This window comes from Primulina tabacum, chromosome 10, assembly GCF_025594145.1.
Source record: "Primulina tabacum isolate GXHZ01 chromosome 10, ASM2559414v2, whole genome shotgun sequence".
NCBI classification, from domain to species: domain Eukaryota; kingdom Viridiplantae; phylum Streptophyta; class Magnoliopsida; order Lamiales; family Gesneriaceae; genus Primulina; species Primulina tabacum.
The window spans coordinates 34,025,164-34,037,281 of NC_134559.1; the positions used below are offsets into that span (position 1 = coordinate 34,025,164).

The window sequence follows — 12,118 nt, forward strand, 5'->3', positions numbered from 1 at the left end:
GAGTCATGAGTCTAATTGACAGTTTATATTGAGTTACATTGATTATGTTCCTGAATATGGTACATGATGAATTATGTTCCTGATGATGGTACATGTTTAGAATAGGATTTATTCTTGATATGGATTTATATTCTTATTTGAATACATGTTAGACATATCTGTTATATGCTTTTATATTGTTTTATGATTGCATGTATACATGATTTATACTGAGAATGTAATTCTCACCGGAGTTATCCGGCTGTTGTCTTGTTTGTATGTGTGCATGGCAACAGGTGGGATAGGATCAGGGTCAAAAAGAGAACGAGGCTGGACTAGATAGCGTGGAGATCCGGGCTTCGAAGCAACTTAGGATTCAGCACTGATATATAGTTGAACCTAGTTGAATTCTTGTAAATAATACAAGATTTTTATGTTTATGTTTAATATGTAATTTGAATTGAATTACATCACGTTTCCGCTTTGTATTTTAAAAAAAAAAATTAGACCCTGTTTATTATAATTGTTTGAATTATTCCTAAAGACGATTATGGAATGAATTAGCGTCCGGGTCCCCACAACAGGTGGTATCAGAGCATTAGGTTCCAGAACTGTAGGTTCTAGAACTGTAGGTTTTTGAGACTGAGATAGAAGCTAGTGAGCGGGGTATATTGAGTTTTCTTTCTTGCTTTTGATTGCTAGCATGTGATTTATTATAATGTTGAATTACACTGTGTATGCTAGCATGCTAAGTATGATTTATTGCTTTTAATTACATGATTACCTGAATATCTGAATTGATTTGGTAATATGTCTGATTTGAAAATGAATCAGAACCAATTCTTGATCAGAGGTAAGCTGATCAGGAAGGGACTGAGATGGATTTATTTCCTGTGATTGCTAACCCTTGTGGTGATCAGATATACCTCCTCGAAGAATTCCGGAAAGGGGTAATACTTCGACTGATCAGATAGATGTATCAGAAACTCCGATGGAAACACAGTTGAAACTATTTTAGTCTTTTCAGCCGCCGATTCTGAGGGGTGTTGAGACGTCTGAAGTTTGTGAGAATTGGTTAGATGACAAAGAAATACTGTTTTATTTATTGGATTATCCAGATGAACAAAGAATCAAACTGGTGCCCAACTAGTTACGAGAGGCCGCCAGGAGTTGGTGGATTACAATCAAAGGAGTATTAGAACGGCGTGGTACTGTGATCACATGGGAAGTCTTTAAAGCTGAATTCTATCGAAGATTTTTCTCAGTTTCGTACCGGGAGGACAAAAAAGCAGAGTTTGAGAATTTGAAACAAGGCCAACTGAATATTGAAGAATATGTTGCTAAATTCTCTACTCTACTGCGTTTTGCTCCTCATTTAGCTGGGAACGATAAAGCTGTAGCTGATCAGTTCATCAAAGGATTGAATTCAGAGATAATTGCATTGATAAATATGCAGCAACCCTACCATTTTTCTGATGCTTTGAGTAGGGCAAGGAGAGCTGAGGTGAGTCTGATTCGACAATGAGAAAGGTGGGATGTGATCCGACCCCAGACACAATAATCCCCTCTCAGATTTGATAGTGGCAGTATGAGTGGGAAGCAAGATTGGATGAAAGCTCGAAAGAAACAGTTTAAGAAGTTAGGAAGTGGACCGATTGGTTCGTCTAGCTCCAGTGGTTCTAGCCCGAGTTATACTAGAGTTTATTGCAGGACTTGCGGAGGGAGACATCCCATGGAGCAGTGCCAGGGAGTGACTGGTAGGTGCAATATCTGTAAACAGCAGGGACACTTTGCTAGAGTTTGTCCACATAAAGATTCCCGAAGATTTCAGGGAGCAGAATCATCTGGTGGTAGTGATCGAGGAACAGACCCAGGACACACGTGATGATATAGTGGCAGGTAATAATCTTTTATGATTATGTTGCATATGTATTGATATATACTAATGCATTCCCTACGATTATCTTTGACTAAGTTGTATTGATATATGTTGTACCTGCTGGGTCTGTATTACTGTAGTATTGATCTTTGTACCTTTTGGGGAGAGGAATTGATATCAGTGAATTCTGTGATATATTGTGTACTGCAGTAAAAAGAGAATGAGATTGAATTAGATTGTATTGTACTTGTGTTATCTTATTCTGACTACCTTATTGATATTAATATGCTAACAAGTACAGAACTATTATAGATTCTTGCCAGGAGATGGTAAGATTCGGACCTGAAATGGCCGATGAACGAATGATATATGGTAAGGATTCTCGATTTTGAATTCCTTGATATCCGTATTATGTATGATTCGATGATTATCGAAAAGAATGGAGTAATTCCTTATGTATTCAGTTGATTACAGAAGTTGAGCCTATCTGGAAATGATTTGTCAGTAGCAGGAGAGTTGCTATAGTCGTTCCAGATGAAATCCGGGTTTGTCTTATATCAGAGAGAGCGACTTCAGCCTTGATTGGATATCAGGTATGAATTTCATTTTAGGCTTCTGTACAGAATGATATTGATTGAATTGAAAGAATTGAAATGTCAGTTAGAAGATTTACTGCCTGAGAATTAGAGTTACATCTGATTATATGTTTATCTGGGAAATACTTCAGTTCTGTGTATGGGTTGATAAATCCTGTGTTCCGAAGTGTTCTGATGACCTTATGCTCGTTTTATCTATGATATTTTGATTGGATATCAGCGTATGATTGATTGAATCAAACAGTTGAAATTTGTATTGAATATTCTGAGAACTGAGATGGTTGTATACAGAATTGTTCAGATATGAATCTTTATTGCAACAGAGGGTACTCAGAGTCTATGATATCTGAAGATAGTATATTGACTTATTGTAGCACAGTTGAGATCGCGATCTGTGGCTGAGAATGACATTGAAAATGGCAGAACTTCAGAAATGTCAGAAATTGCGTTCTATTTGTTTACTAGATTGGTATAAGTGATTGATATGGCGAATCTAATCCGATATTACTATCAATCTGAATCCGTATTGGATGCCGATTGTTACGAACCGTTGAGATTATATACAGTTCAAGCCGACTCAGAGTTGATTTTGAGAATTACAGAAGTTCAGAAGTTTGATCAGACTGTTCAGAACTTGATTTCGATAGTCAGAACAGTGTGTCGATTAGAATACCAGGTAGGTAATATTTTAGTTTATATAACTAGCTGATTTGTTTGTCCCAGATATTTCGAATTTGAAATGACAGGTATTGTCAGATGCACACAGTAATAGATTCAGTATTATTCTGGTAACAGGAAATGTGTGATATTTCGAACGGACAGTTTTGATGTAAACAAATGAAATCATTTATGTCAGAATTTGTATTGAAATGTCTAAATCGCAGACAGATGAAGACAGAAAGATAGAAACCAGGAGATTGGTTATACAGATTATCGATTCTTGAATAGAAATGGGGGTACATTTCTATGAATTTCGTGACGAAACTATCGAAAATCTTGCTATGACGGTGATATGATGTGATTATTATTGAACGATTGTTCAAATCTGCGGATGTTATATTGTACAGGATGACGTATAAATATGATCAGACGACTTAGATGTATGTCAGAAAAGGGGTCAGATTGTATTGAATGCCAGAGTGATTATATCATACCGTGATTTTTGATTGATCTTGTACTTTTGACAGAATATATAACATGATCTTTCATCTATCGTCTATAGATAAATGGATAGTCGGAGCGAACTATCCTTATACTAGAAGATATCCAGGAACTGTAGTGCTGGATTTTAGCACTAGTTGATACGATGTTTTATCACTTTGTGAATGATTGTACAACAATAGCTATCAGATGAGTATTGAAATAGCTTCAGTCCAGGTATTGTACAGTGAGAACGGTAGATTTTCTTTGTATGAGAATAATATCTCCGAGATACCTGAGATTGGATCGGATAGGATTAGAAATATGATAAAGAAAATGAAACTAATTTAGAAGAAAATAAAGACAGCTCAGAATAAATAGATTGAATATATCAACGTCGGATGATGACTGTTGATATTTGAAGCTGGAAGATTGAATATAACCTTGATTGGAATTATCAGAGTTGATAGGAGATGTTAATGTTGATTTGTTATGCACTGTTGATGGGTATATACGGATGTTGTCATAGCCAGTATTGTAAGATTAATTCTGTTAGAGCTATTTCGAGTGGTATTATGATATTATACTTCTTGAATGATTATTCTAGAGTAAAATCAGAGATTCGTGAAAGAAAGATATTTCCGAATGAAGAATATTCCGCTGTTGGAAGTACAGTACAGTGATCAGGGCATCGAAGAGGCTACCTGGAAGACTGAGTCTGATATGAGGTAGCGATGTTCAGAGTTATTACACTGAAAGGAGTTATGACTGATTCTATTATACATTTATTTCTTTATCTAATTTGATTGCCTGTGATTTCGGGGACGAAATCATATCTAAGGGGGGGAGAAATGTAATGCCCGAGATTTAATTACTGTAATCAGATGCTGATTAATTAACATAATTGAGATTTCAAGAGCAAATGAAGTTGCGAGAGGAGAAGCCGAGCGCCAGGGGATGAGAATATGAGGGCTTGGACAGAAAGTCTGGCGCCCGAGCGGTAGTTTTTGACCGCCCGAGCGCCAGTGTTTAACAAGCCGAGTAACCGAACAGAGTGTTCGGCGCCCGAGCAGTACTTTATGACCGCCTGAGCGCCACTTGCAAAATATGGAAAATCAGCCACATATCATTACATACAATTGGATATATATATATATATATATACAAATCCCTCAGAATTATCAGACGGAAAACAAAGAAAAGGAACGAGGAAGGCTTCTGAAAATCCTTACGCCTTATATTTCGATCCGTCCGTCATATTTTGAATCCGGACATAGTACCGTGTTCCTATCAATGCAGTCTACAACTGGACGTAAGTTTTGCTACGTTTAGGTACGGTTTGAAATTATGATGTTGTCAAAATTGAATAGGAATCATATATGGTGTTTCTGATACAGTGGACATCGTATAATCGAAGTCAGATTAAAGAACAGACTGGTTATGTAATTGTTATGATTTTTGGAATTTATTAATTGAGATTCGATATCAGATTTGTATTGTTATGCCGTCGAAACATCCGTAAATTTATATTGATCAGATTTACGATTGACTGAGATTGTATTGTTGTATCGATGTCGATTGACATTGATCAGATAGTATGTTGATTTGAGTATTGATCAGAACAGGTTCTGAATTGAGTTACATATTGATATTGTGTATGTTTGGTATTGTTATTACAAGATTGAGAATGGACAGAGTTGAATTCAGGACTTCGTCTTCGTCAGAGCGAGAAGATAAAGGTATAAATTAATGTTGAGTTGGGATTGCACAACTCGAGTGAAGTTTGGCTCGAGTTTCCCTAAATCACATACTTTACCTTATTGTATTGATTTGATTGATGTACTTGTTCTCTTGATTTATAGGCAGCAGGTATTAGACGAGTAATCTTGTGACAGAAGTGCCTGATAGTGGTGGGATCGCCACGGGCACATTGCACGATGTCACAAGATAGTGTATTGGCGATAGGACCACAGTCCATGACGGTTAGGTCAGGACACTAGATGTTTGGTTATATCGACTTGGATAGAACTGGAGTCTTTTCTATTATTGTTGGTCGATATAGGAATACCGACATCTTTACATCAGGGTGTTTTGGTTATATCGACGTGGATAGAACTTGAGTCTTTTCTATTACTGTTAATCGATATAGGAATACCACATCTGGAAACCGGGATCCTTAGACTAGGATTGAGTCTGGTCTTAAATGTGGAGTCATGAGTCTAACTGACAGTTTATATTGAGTTACATTGATTATGTTACTGAATATGGTACATGATGAATTATGTTCTTGATGATGGTACATGTTTAGAATAGGATTTATTCTTGATTTGGATTTATATTCTGATTTGAATACATGTTAGACATATCTGTTATATGCTTTTATATTGTTTTATGATTGCATGTATACATGATTTATACTGAGAATATAATTCTCACCGGAGTTATCCGGCTGTTTTCTTGTTTGTATGTGTGCATGGCAACAGGTGGGATAGGATCAGGGTCAAGAAGAGAATGAGGCTGGACTAGATAGCGTGGAGATCCGGGCTTCGAAGCAACTTAGGATTCAGCACTGATATATAGTTTAACCTAGTTGAATTCTTGTAGATAATACAAGATTTGTATGTTTATGTTTAATATGTAATTTGAATTGAATTACATTACGTTTCCGCTTTGTATTTTTAAAAAAAAAAAATTAGACCCTGTTTATTATAATTGTTTGAATTATTCCTAAAGACGATTAAGGAATGAATTAGCATCCGGGTCCCCACAATGTCCCCTACTAATGAAACATGGAACGCACATCGCAGATACTAGTCTCGAACTCGAGCGGCCTATATCCTTCTTAGTGGCGGCTGAATCGACGAGGAACTGTTTAGAATATACAGTATTCCAAATATGAGTTTCATGATACTCATCATATGAGCATCTCATATTCTTTCTACTATTTGTATATTCAAGGGCTTTATCTATGCAACTAGCATGGGTATACAGATAAAGATGTGCCAAAATAATAATTTCAAATATTATTAAAATAAGGACTGTTCATACATAGAGTTTCATTGTGAACACTCGGCCAACACTTGGCTCGACGGGCACCTACTCTAACAATCTCCCACTTGCACTAGAGCCAACTACCCATATGCTTCAAACCCATTGATTCGCGATGCTTCTCGAATAATGGTCCAAGTAAAGGTTTAGTTAGTGGATCAGCAACATTATCTGCGGAGCCGACTTTGTCAATCGTGACATCTCCTCTTTACACGATCTCTCTGAGGATGTGGTACTTTCTCAATACGTGTTTGGACTTCTGATGAGACCTCGGCTCCTTTGCTTGAGCAATGGCTCCCGTGTTGTCACAAAACACCGGGACAGGAGCAACTCCATTAGGAATGACACCCAACTCTTGGACGAAATTCCTTATCCAAACAGCCTCCTTTGCTGTAGCTGATGCAGCAATAGATTCTGCCTCAGTGGTGGAATCCGCTGTACTATCTTGCTTGGAACTCTTCCAAGAGACAGCAGCACCATTGAGCATGAATATGAACCCAGAGGTTGACTTCGAGTCATCGATATCGCTTTGGAAGCTAGAGTCGGTATAGCCATCCAATTTTAGTTCTCCACCCCCATAGACCAAGAACAACTTATTGGTCCTTCTCAAATACTTGAGGATGTCTTTCACAACTTTCCAGTGTGGAAGACCAGGGTTGGATTGATATCTACTCACTACACTTAGTGCAAAAGCCACGTCAGGACGTGTAGATATCATCCCATACATGATGCTACCAATCGCAGATGCATACGGAATGCGTGTCATCGCCTCTATCTCTGCATCAGTCTTGGGAGACATAGACTTGGATAGGGACAGGCCATGACACATTGGTAGATGTCCTCTCTTGGACTCATCCATCGAGAACCTCTTCACGATGGTATCAATATATGTGGAGTGGGTGAGACCAAGCAATCTTTTTGATCTATCTTTATAGATCTGTATTCCCAATACAAAAGATGCTTCACCCAAGTCCTGCATCGAGAACTTACTTGCTAACCATATCTTAGTTGATTGCATCATCCCTACATCATTCCCAATGAGTAGAATGTCATCAACATAAAGCACAAGGAATGTCACAGCACTCCCACTGACCTTCTTATACACACAGGGTTCCTCAGGATTCTTAGCAAAACCAAACTCTTTGATTGTACTATAGAATCTGAGGTTCCAACTCCTAGATGCCTGCTTTAGACCATAAATAGATCTTTGAAGTTTGCATACCATATGCTCACTTCCGATAGATGTAAACCCTTCGGGTTGAGACATGTAAATCTCTTCCTTAATATCCCGATTAAGAAAGGCTGTCTTAACATCCATCTGCCATATCTCATAGTCATACCATACAACTATGGCTAGCAAAATCCTTATGAACTTGAACATTGCAACTGGAGAAAAGGTTTCCTCAAAGTCAACTCCTTGTCTTTGAGAATATCCTTTTGCCACCAATCGCGCCTTGAAGGTCAATACCTTCCCATCCGCCCCAAGTTTCCTCTTGTAAATCCATTTACACCCTATGGAAAAAATTCCCTCAGGTGGATCCACAAGATTCCACACTTGGTTCGAATGCATGGAATTCATCTCAGATTCCATTGCTTCAAGCCACTTGGATGAATCGGCATCAGATAACGCTTCCTTGAAGGTCCTTGGATCACATCCATGGTTAGGCTCATCATGGCCCTCTTCAAGAAGCAGACAATACCTCATAGGTGGTCTCGAGACTCTTTCGGATCTTCTAGGAGCTTGTATCTCCTCTCTTGGCTCTTCGGGTGTGGGTTCTATAACTGTGGGTGTCTCTCGAACCTCTTCGAGTTCTATCATCTCGCCTTTTCTATCCAATAGAATTTCCTTTTCAAAAAAGGTTGCATTCCTAGAAACAAAGTTTCTTGGGGATGATAGAAGTAGTATCCAACCGAATTCTTTGGATATCCCACAAAGTAACACAAATGGATCGACTATCCAATTTATCTCCCACTACCTGCTTCACATAAGCAGGGCACCCCCATATTCTAAGATAAGAATATTTGAGTGGCTTACCCATCCATATCTCATATGGTGTCTTGTCAACTGCCTTTGAATGGACATTGTTCAACAACAGTGCCGCTGTCTCAAGCGCATATCCCCAAAAGGATGGCGGCAACTCCGTGAACCCCATCATAGACCGAACCATGTCCATCAAAGTCCGGTTACGACGCTCCGAAACACCATTCAACTGTGGTGTAGCGGGCGGAGTCCACTGCGAGAGAATCCCATTCTCCCTAAGATACTCTTGGAAGTCGGCACTTAAGTACTCACCACCTCGATCCGATCGAAGTGTCTTGATGCTTCGTCCCAACTGTTTCTCTACTTCACTTCTGAATTCTTTGAACCTTTCAAAGGCTTCAGACTTGTATTTCATCAAACACACATACCCATACCTCGAAAAGTCATCGGTAAAGGTGATGAAGTAGGCATGTCCATGCTTAGTGGTGATGCTAAGCGGACCGCACACATCGGTATGGATCAAATCCAATAACCCTTTGGCTCGCTCCACATGGCCTTTAAAGGGAATCTTGGTCATCTTTCTTTTTAGACAGGATTCACAAGTCGTGAGAGCATTAATATCAGACATATCAAACATGCCCACTCCCACTAGCTTGTTCATCCTTCTTAGGGAAATATGTCCTAATCGAGCATGCCATAATTGTGCCGAATTTAGAGTATCTTGTTTGCACTTGTTTGTTGTTGTTATAGCTTGGACATTGTTAAGTGGAATATCTTTCAATTTTAAGGTGTAGAGATCGTTTTCAAGTTCTCCATTACCAATTAAACATTCATTCTTGTAAATATTGCAAACACCTTTGCTAAATAAACAAGAAAATCCATCTTTATCAAGCATAGAAATGGAAATAATTTTTTTCACCAAGTCTGGTACAAACAAAACATCTCTCAAAACAAGCTTAAAATCATTGTTCAAATGCAAATAAACATCTCCTACGGCTTTGACAGCAACCCTTGCTCCGTTGCCCTTCCTCAAGAAGGTCTCACCTTCCCTGAGCCTCCTACTTCTTCCCATCGCCTGCAAATCATTACAGAGATGTGAGCCACAGCCAGTATCCAATACCCAAGAAGTAGAGTTAATTGTAATGTTTACTTCAATATAGAACATACAGTTTCCAGAACTCTTCTGGGCAAGATATTCCCTGCAGTTACGCCTCCAATGTCCAGGCTTCTTGCAGTCATGACAGATGTCAACAGTCTTGTCAGCCTTCACTGGTGTGGCTGCCACAACGGGACCCAGTGTCTGCCTCTTCAAGGGCACGTTCTTCTTTGGACGTTGGAAAGAACGCTTCTTTCCCTTCCCAGGTGGACCGGTCTTCGTACCAGATGAAGAGACCACAAAAAGAACCGGCTTCTCTTTCTTGATGGTGGACTCAAAAGTCACAAGAATATTCACCAACTCCTCAAGGGTCGGCTCCATCTTGTTCATGTTGAAGTTCACCACAAAAGGATCAAATGAGCTAGGCAGCGATAACAGCAACACGTCGGTGGTCAACTTCGAAGGCAATATCAAATTCCATGCCAACGAGCTTGTCCATGAGCCCAATCATCCTCAGGCCATGCGCATAGTGATCAGCTCCTTGACGGTAGCATGCCTAAGAGGCCGTGTCTGCTCACCAAAGAGCTCCTTGAGGTGCATATGAATGTCAGCAGCATTCTTTGCATCCTCAAAACGCCTCTGCAGCTCATCATTTATAGAAGCCTGCATATAACACCTGGCCTTCAAGTCATGGTCACATCAATCCTTGTAGTTCTGCAATTCCTCAGGAGTGCAGCTAGTCGGAGCCTCAACAGGGGGCGACTCAGTCAGTGTATATGCAATCTTTTCCGAGTTCAAGACGATCTTTAGGTTTCTTAGCCAAGTGAGGTAATTAGGTCCAGTTAACACGTGTTTTTCGAGTATTGCGGATAGCGGATTGCGAATCGAAGACATTGTCAAATTTTGTACTGAAAAGTAAAACAGATAAATGTTAATGACTATTTTAAAATATTTAGTAAGATATAAAGTATGGACTTTTACTTTATAAATTTTCGCTCCCACTGTTTTGACATTTTCACTACCCTCTAGTGAAAACGAGAAACTCCTTTCCTCAGTAGGTACGTAAGGTCCAATTAGTGAATTATGATCCCGAATAATATCAGCCAATCACAATTCCTTAAAGGTAGTTTCCAATTGCATCACAATGCAACCCTCTACGTAAACTTTTGTCTCACGTTTGATTAGGACCCAATAATATGACGTCGTTCATCTTCACGTGTCAAGCCTTACCCATCGATGTTGAACCTTAATGGACGAACGCCATGAGTTCCCCCAGTAATATGAGCCGAAATCATGGGAGTTCCACGTAGTTCACATCACCATGTAAATGGATGTCACAATTTTCTGGCACCCAGGGCCCCCCCAATAATATGAGCCGAGCCCCGAGTACGGGTAGCGTTCATCATGCACCCATTGTCGATGGAAGACATGGAAATTATAAACAAATTTATAATTCCCCTTTTTCGGGCTTGATATTAATTTTGAATCTTATTCAAAATGAGGGTTTTTAATTTTGAAAGGTCTCATCATTAATTTTATTTAAAAACTCGCCATGTTTGATCGTATGTTTGTCGGATTCATGCAACTTTGTTATTATCATAATAATAACGCACATACTCATTATTTATAACATATCATGCATATATTATAAACAGTAAACAAAACAAGGATGATCAATCGCCCCAAAACTAATGGCCCGTGTGAGCTAAACACGGGCCTAGATCCAATCCTAGGGAAATGCAAGGGATGCAAATGCAACTATTACATTAGCTTCCAATATTTACATGTCTTCTATTTTCATAATCATCATGGCCACCATCTTCCAATCTTGATCATCCACTATACTAATATTTACAAATAAATATTCATGGCAAATAGGGATACATCTCATGGGGGTGGGAAACGGGCCATAAACCAAGCCCACTTTATAAATTGATAATTATTACAATCATTCAACACAAAATATCCTAGCATACACCTAGCAAATTGGTCTTGGGCTTATGATCATCATTCATGCATAATATCACATATCATACACCATCAATTAATTATCACAATAATTAATTGATCCAATATTATATATCTTGATCCAATCACTAACCGCCACGATTATAAACTAAATTAACAAAGTATACAAACACCTTTGTCTACTTTCTAATTAATTTATTTATAACCGAATTTCTTGTAAATCACCATTTACTATAAATAACTAAAGTCCAACTTCAATTATTTATTTCATGAGAAAATATTTGCAACTTTTGTAATTTTAAACTTAAGGGCCAAAAAACACATTTTTCATCAAAAACATTTTGGCCCATTTAAAATTCACAAATATGTTAGCCATCCAATGATCCAACAACTCAAGGCCCATGACACTTTGATATTTCAAAACACCTTTT

General features: G+C 38.5%; 1 pseudogene; it reads left to right on the forward strand.

The window, feature by feature from the left end:
* Positions 1-12,118, forward strand: part of LOC142505052 (uncharacterized) — an 80,945-nt pseudogene that overhangs the window by 38,500 nt on the left and 30,327 nt on the right.